Source organism: Chrysochloris asiatica, unplaced genomic scaffold (genome assembly GCF_000296735.1).
Source record: "Chrysochloris asiatica unplaced genomic scaffold, ChrAsi1.0 scaffold00079, whole genome shotgun sequence".
NCBI lineage: Eukaryota > Metazoa > Chordata > Mammalia > Afrosoricida > Chrysochloridae > Chrysochloris > Chrysochloris asiatica.
The window spans coordinates 13,393,476-13,402,034 of NW_006408597.1; the positions used below are offsets into that span (position 1 = coordinate 13,393,476).

Here is an 8,559-nt window from a genome sequence, read left to right on the forward strand (position 1 = left end):
GCTCAAAGGTGGGATTTCCATCCTCAGATGTAAATCAAGAGGCGGAAGCACAGCAGTGGCAACTGGGTTGTAGTGAGACGCTTTGGGCTGCACTTGTGGGTCTCTAAGTTCCAAGGAAATTCATTCAGTATTTATAATTGTGAAAAACTAGAAAATCTAGATTTTCTGACAGAAAGAATGGGTTGATTAAATCATGTTACATTGACATAATGGTGTATTCTAACTATAAAAAGGCTAATACAGTATTCTAGTTAGTGGCATGGAAAGTTTTCATTATATTTTATTGTAAGGAATAAAAATGTAGAGTGTGGTACAGGTTTTGTTTTATTTTATTTTATTTTTTTATATCTGTATGTGTAAAACTTCTATACATACACATATACACATGAGAAGGAGCTCTGGTAGCATAGTGGTTATGAGTTGGACTGCTAACCTCAAGGTCAGCAGTTCAAAACTACCACCTGTTCCAGAAAATGAGGCTTTCTGCTCCCATTAAGATTTACCGCCTCAGACACCCTATACAGGGTCACTATGTGTCAGGACCAGCTCAACAGCACACTACCACTACCACACATGAGAAAGCTTCAAGTTTGTGAAAAATAGACATTATCTTCCCACTTCTGAAGCTCCCTTGTATGTTTGCATAGAAAAAACGTAGAAACATAAAACACCAAAATGATAATTGTGGTTATCTCTGATTATTGGGATTACTGTTTTTTGTGGTGGGGGAGTGGGTTTAATCAGCTTTGTTGTTAGGTAGGTGACATCAAGTCACTTCTGACTCATAGTAGCTCTATGTCTAGTCGTGCATTGTTTTCACAATCACTGCTGTGCTTGAGCCCATTGTTATAGTCACTATGTCAGTCCATCATTTTGAGGGGCTTCCTCTTTCACTAATCCTCTTATTTGCCAAGCATGATGTCTTTCTCCAAAGACTGGTCTCTCCTGATAACATATCCAACGTATATGAGATAAAGTCACCATCTTCACCTTGAAGGAACATTCTTGCTATATTTCTTCCATGAGAGATTTGTTCGTTCTTATGGAAACACATGGTATTATTCAATATTCTTCACTAATACCATAGTTTAAATGCATCATTTTCTTCAACCTTCCTTTTTCATTATCCAGCTTGCACATGCATATGAGGCATTTGAAAATACCACAGCTTGGGTCAGGTGCACCTTAGTCTTAAAAGTGACATCTTTGTTGAGATATAGTTTAAATATATCTCAAAAAAGAAAATTTTAGTCCAATATCATGAACAGTGATGCAAACATCTCAACAAAATCCTAGCCAATAGAATGCAACAGCATATCAACAACAAACAAATAAAACAATACATTATGACCAAGTGGGATTTATACCAGGGATTCAAAGATGTGCAGTATTAGAAAAACAATCAATAAAAAAAGGGGGAAAGAACACATAATCTTATCGATAGATGCAGAAAAAGCAGTTGATAAAATCCAACATCCATTCCTGATAAAAACCATTCAACATAGTAGTAATTGAAGGAAAATTCCTCAACATAATTAAGAGCATATATGCAAAACCAATGGCCAACATCACTCTCAATGGAGAGAAACTGAGGGCTTCCCTTTGTGAACAGGAATCAGACAAAAATGCCCTTTATCATAACTCCTATACAATATTGTGTTGGATGTTTTAGCCATAGCTAGAAGGTGAGAAAGGGAAATTAAAGGCATCCAAATTGGTAAAGAAGAAGTAAAATTCTATTTGCAACTGATATGATCCTATACACAGAAAAATCCCAAAGACTCAGCAAAACAATTACTGGAACTCATTTGAAGATTCAACAAAGTGGCAGAGTACAAGATCATACAAAAAATCAGCTGAATTCCTCTATACTAATAAACATAGATCTGAAAAGAAAATTAGGAAAACAATACTTTTTATAATAGCCATCAAAACAATTAAATGTGTTGGAATAAATCTAAATGGAAAAACAAAAAGCCTATACAAAGAAAGATACAAAGCACTATTACAAGAAACCAAAAGAGATTTTAAAAAATGGAAGAATATACCAAGCTCATGGATAGGAAAACTCAACATTGTGAAAACATAAATACTACCCAAAACAATCTACAAATATAATGCACATTCCACATTCCAACAACATTCTTTAAAGAGATGGAAAAAGCAATCACAAATTTTATGTGAAGGTTAAGAGGCCTTGGATAACCAAAGCACAGCTTAAGAAGAACAAATCTGAAGCCCTCTCACTCCCTGATTTCAAAATTTTACTACCACAGTTGTCAAAACAAAATAGATATAGCATTGAAGAAAATACAAAATCTGCAAAAAGGGGTCCAATCAATACTAAAATATCAGAAATGGACAATACACTGAAAGGGCAAAGGGTAATTTCCTCTTCATGTTGTCCCACATGAATCTTAGGCTTTCTTCATATTTTTTAATTTTTTTTTTTTTAGCAATATTGAGAGATTTGTCTTTAAGTTTGCTGATTTTGGCTTTTGTACCTTCAATTCTACTCCTTTGCCCTTTCAGTGTATTGTCCATTTCTGATATTTTAGTATGATTGGACCCCTTTTTGCAGATTTTGTATTTTCTTCAATGCTATATCTATTTTGTTTGATTGTTCCTTTTCTGACTTCCTCCTTATTTTCTTTGATCTTTCTGTGGAACATTTGGATGCACCTCAATATCATTCTCCTGAATTCCTTTTCAGGAAATTCCAAAGCCTTTTCTCCTCCACTGTTAATTCTAGCTCTTCCTCTTGGTCTTTTATTCGAGCTATTCTGTTTTGTTTCTGCATGTGAGCAAAATTTTCTGTTGCTTTTTAGGCATTGTGGTATTGTTGTCTTTGTATTATTTAGATGAATGTATGTTGGTGTATTCTTAAGCTCCCTCCAATTGTCTCCTGGTAGGTGTGATCACTTTTCACTGCTCTTGCAGTTCAATTCAAAGTCTTTTTTCAGGTGTTGTAGATGCTGTTCTAGTGTATAGCAGCTGGTATTAGTTCTTGCCCTGGTGGTGGGGTTTTATAGGGTACAGTTGTAGCTTGCCCTTCTGGCCACAATTGCAGTATCTTATTGGGTAAGGCAAGAAGAGAAAGAAACTTCCCAATTCCAAAGATAGAAGGAGTACCAACAAAACCAGACTAGACACAAGAAATCTCCACATACGAAAAAGTGAAAAGTAGCAAAATATGAGTAAGACTTCCATGCCACCTTATAGACTTTTGCCTTCAAGGCTGCCTGAGAAATTTCAAGATGTTCCCAATGATCCTTATGATGTTTCTCAATGTTTTGTTTTTTGCTTCCCTCCTTCCCTGCCCCACCCATTCCCTTCAATTCCACTCAGCTGTTTCTCCTAGTGACAACCAGCCCAGGGCTGGCCAGACCACTTGGGAAGACACTCTGTTGCAAGCTATTCCTGTTTACTCCTCCCCCCTCTTCATTTCTATGTCCAGTGATCCATACTGTGTAGATCCTTCCCTGAGGGTGTCCACTCACTCAGGTCTGCCTTCTGATCCCCACAGCAGAGATAAGTAGACAGACCAAAAGAAAAGAATAAAAAAGGAATTTCTACACCTTTATCTCTGCTTCAGTCTTCTGCAATGAAAGGGCTCTCTTGATCCTCTATCCTCTCACTCCTATTCAAAATGGTTGCAGTGGGACTCATTGGCTGCCCCAAATCAGAAGCCACTTCCTTTCTTGTTTCTGCTCCAAATCTTACTCCCAGTAAGCACTCAATCCCTTTATTTATCCCTCTATCTGAAGATCAGAGCTCAGGGACCATCCTCTGAATCTGCTTCAAATGGTATTCCATGTTTTTGCTTGTGGGGGTCTGCACAGCCTTTCTGCCTAGTCTTCCATCAAGTTCTTCTGCCTAGTCTTCCATCAAGCCCTGCCTCTCTTATCTTTATTTTTACAACAATAAATTTAATGAAAAAAGAAAGTGGAAAAAACTTCATTTACTCATACATTTTAAACAGGTGAATTATATTGTATTTAAACTATAAACAATAAATTTAATGAGAAAACAAGGTTCCAGGATTTCACAGAACACAAATTGAAATCTTTCAACAAACTGATAGTGCACTGGAAGCACTCACTCATCTATCAAAAAAAATTAGGAAGACAGTTATCTGGCAAACTGATTGAAAGAGATCCATATTTATGCCCATTATAAAGAGAGGTTTTCTAGTGGAATGCAGAAATCATCAAACAATATCATTGATATCACATGCAAGTAAAATTTTGCATAAGATAATTGAAAAATGGTTACAACAGAGCATCAACAGGGAACAGCCAGAAATTGAAACCAGATTCAGAAGAGGACATGGAGCTAGGGATATCATTGCTGACATCAGATGAATCTTAGCTGAAACAGGAATACCAGAAAGATGCTTACTTGTACTGACTATGTAAAGGGCTTTGACTGTGTGGGCCATGCCAAACTATGGATAACATTACGAAGAATGAATATCCCAGAACACTTAATTGTGCTTATGAGCAACCTGTACATAGACTGAGAGGAAATTGTTAGAACAGAAAAACTAAGTGGTTTAAAATTAGGAAAGGTGTGTGCCACCATATTTTCCCACTCTCTCTAGGACTTTTAGTGTGATCCCTTTCAAAGAAGTTTGTAGTGGTAGCCAGATACCATGTAGTTCTGGTCTCATGGTTGTGGGGACTGATGTTCACATATTCCACTAGTTCATTGGATTAATTGATTTGAAACTTCTTCAATTTTCATCACTCTCCTTTCTTCTGCACATGGAGAGGCCAATAGTCACACCTTAAATGGCTGCTCATGAATTATTATTATTATTATTATTATTAGCAAACATTTTATTCTGGTTTGGGTGAAAGTTTACAGAACAAATCAGCTTCCTATTTAGAAATTTATAACGTTTTATTTCAAGACATTAGTCATAATCCATTTAATGTAATATCACTCCTCCCACTTACTCCCTAGGTTTCCATTCACTCAATTCTTGAACTTTGCTTTTGGGCAAATGCTGACCATTTGGTCTTATAGGATTCTGAGAAGGACATTCCTTCTGTATAAGCCTGCCTACTCCTTGGCTGAAAGGTGATCTCTGGGAGTGGCTTCTTTCCTAGGTTTGAAGAGTTTCTACAGGTCATAGTGTCAGGGGTTCTACCAGTCTCTCAGACTAGTGAGACTCATCTTTTTTATTAATTTGAATTTGAATTTGAATTTTTTTTCCTAAATTTTTTATCCACTCTATCCAGGACCTTCTATTGTGATCCTGGTCTGAGCAGCTAGTAGTGGACACCATCTAGTTCTGATCTCAGGTTTATGAAGGCTATGGTTCATGTGGTTCATTATTTCTTTGCACTAATTGTTTCCTTTGTGTCTGATTTCCTTAACTCTTCTTTGCTCTGGACAGGAAGAGACCAATAGTTGTATATTAGGTGGCTGCTCACAAGCTTTTAAGATTCTCATTGCTACTTGACAAGGTAGGATATAGAACATTGTTTATAGACAGTGTTATAATAATTGACCTAGATGTTAATCAAGACCATGGTCCTAAGCTTTCGACCTAGCGACTCAGTTCACTCAAGGTGTTTGGTTATAACTAAGTTTTCATGACTTTGCTTTCCATATGCTATACTATATATCTGAATATATTTTCAGTGTATAGAAATATATATGTGGCAATATACTCTGCCAAACTGGTTTACTCCCCACTCCATAAAACACCTGTTCAGCTTACATACCTACTTATGTATCCATCCTGACAATACACACTGCCAGAAAATGACACAGATGCACCTGAGTCTACCTTCTCCCTGTACAGCCCATGCATTTGTTAAAAAATCGATTCAAATGTAATAAATGTTTGCTTTCATGAAAAAAAAATACATCATTATTAATGGTATAGGAATGTTATAATTATGGACAGAGATTATTACAAGGAGGAGGAATCATGTGCAATATAAAAAACCAAAACTCCTTAATGGTTAGCAAGTGATACTTGTTAGAAAAGTAACCCTAGTTGTACTAAAAGGATGCCTGTAACTTTTAAAATCAAAGAGGTAAGGAGGTGGATACAAAGAGAGAAGTGCAGATGTCTCAGTCAGTTATGTTCAGTCTGTATGCAACTATGATAAGTGCTCCAGAATGACTTGTTTAACTGTCCACACTTCCAACAAGGTAAAAAAGCTGGCTTTTTTTTTTTTTTTTTAACATGACAGAAGTGCCATCATCAATTTCAAGTTTTCCATAGTCTCTTAGACACCACACTTCAATATACAAATTTTTTGGAGGTTTCATATCCTGTGTGATGTCCAAACCTTCATCTCTTCCCGACGACCTCATATAAGTAGCAAGGGACTTTTTATAACAGTTGAACCACTCTACTTCTTCAGCAGACATGTGAAATCGTAATCACTTGGCAAGGCACTGCCATATTCCCACCTGAGTGCTCTGATCCGAAGTAACCGATCATACAGGTATGCTACAGTGTAACACTGGTTTCTTAACAAAGAACAGTGTCTAAATTTGATGGTTGGTATCAAATTACTTCGTCCATCTGACTTTGCTTCATTCATATCAGACTGATTTTGTTCATATAAAGCTTTCATCTCCTCCAGAACTTGCCTGAGCGTATCTTCTTTAAAGACTGGGGCAGCTGCCCTTCCGTCATGTGGTGCAGCTCGCGGACCAGTTCCGTTGCCTTTTCACAGAACATGGCGGTTGCACCCAGTTCTGCAGCCTTATCAGCCACCAGTTCTCAAGCTAAACAGTCGCCAGACTCTTGGTAACCTAAATCCCACGGCTTCTCTTGCCTCAGCTCTTGCTTTAGCCTGCTCATGAACTTTTAAGGTCATAGTTGCTACTTTCCAAAAAGGATGGAGAACGTTGTCTTTGTGGACTATGTTATGCTAATTGACCGTTGTATACCCAGAGACTATAGTCCTGAGCATCCCCAGGTCCAGAAATCCATTGCCTCAAGGTATTTTGTAATGTCTAAGAAGTTTTTTTTGTTTTTTTTTTTTTTTTTTTTTTTTATCATTTTAACCTCTTGTATCCTCTACCATAGCCATAGATACATTTACATCAAAGGTAAATATCCAAGTACAAATATCCACTGTCAAACATTTATGTATTTGTGGGTATGCTCCCACTCTCCCTTTCATACCCATTCAGCCTGTGTATCTGTACATATATCTACCTGTAGAACATTGTTGTGTATTTACTTCAATTCCCGATAACCCTTGCATTCGTCCCTGTCTTCATCATTCTGCTGCCAACCTCCCTATTGTTGCATATGGCCTTGCCTGTCACCCAAATTAACACATGTCTACCATCTAGCCAGTAAATTACTCTCCCTTCCCTCCCATCCATGGTAACATTTAGAGAATGCTTCTTTTAGCATGAAAAACTTTATATGAGTGTTTACAATAGTGGTCTCATAAAATATTTGTTCTTTTTTGATTGTCTAATTTCACTCAGCATAATGTCCCAGATTCATCCATGTTATGATGTATTCTGAATATGCACAGTTATTCTTCAACATTGCACAGTACTTCATTGTATGCATATTCCAAAGTCAGAAAACAATACCAAGGATATCGATCTTTATGCATTCACACTTTGTACATTCCATGCTGATAATTAGTATCAATTTGCATCTGTTTCTTCTCATTTTGATTCATGCCAAATCAGAAAAACGAAAATTCTGAAAGCTTTACTATACCCATATCATTAAGAATGACTCTACTTCAAGGAGGAAGCTTTTCTCCAGTCATATTTTGACTATTCTAACAGATGGAAGGAACCCTGGTAATGGTGTGTATTAAAAACTGGGCTGCTAACCACAGGTCAGAAGTTCAAATTTACCATCGCTCCATGGGAGAAAGATGAGGCTTTCTGCTACTGTAAACATTTACAGCCTTGGAAACCATATACAGGGTTGCTATGAGTTGGAACCAACTCCAAAGAATACAACAGTTACCAACAACAAATGGAGGTGCTCATTTTTGGGTACTGTATCAAACAATGTTCTACTACTATCTATGGGGTTTTCACTGGGATTTTTTTTTTTCTATCAGAAGTAGGTTGTCAGGTCCTTCATCCTAGTCTGTTTTAGTCTCAAAGTGCCACTGAATCTGCCCACAATGAGTGATCCTGATGGCATTTGAAATACCAGTGGCTGTTGAAAAAATTTTAAAAATGTTTTATTGTGAATTAAGTGATAGATTACACAGGAGAACATTAGTTTTACATTCATCCTATTGTGCATTGGTTCATTGCCATGGTTACAATCCCCTCCATGCATCATCAACCAAACAAAGGGTATACACTACAAGCCTGCTCCCCAGTTGTCAGCACACAGCCCCCAACTACTCCATCTCTCCATGTCATCGTCTCTGCCTCCATCTCAGGCATCACTGTTTCTCTGGATAGGGTCCTGCTCTCAGCTCTTCTCCCTTGATGGTCCCAGGGACCTCCACTCCTAGATTGCAAAGTGAATCACTCCCCTCCTTGCTACAAAATGTCTACCTTTACATTTCCAACCCTCACAAGCAGTCCTGCGAA

General features: G+C 37.4%; 1 pseudogene; it reads right to left on the minus strand.

Annotated features, from left to right (window-relative positions):
* Positions 1-6,094: 6,094 nt before the first annotated feature.
* Positions 6,095-6,747, minus strand: LOC102815465 (annotated as a pseudogene).
* Positions 6,748-8,559: the final 1,812 nt, after the last annotated feature.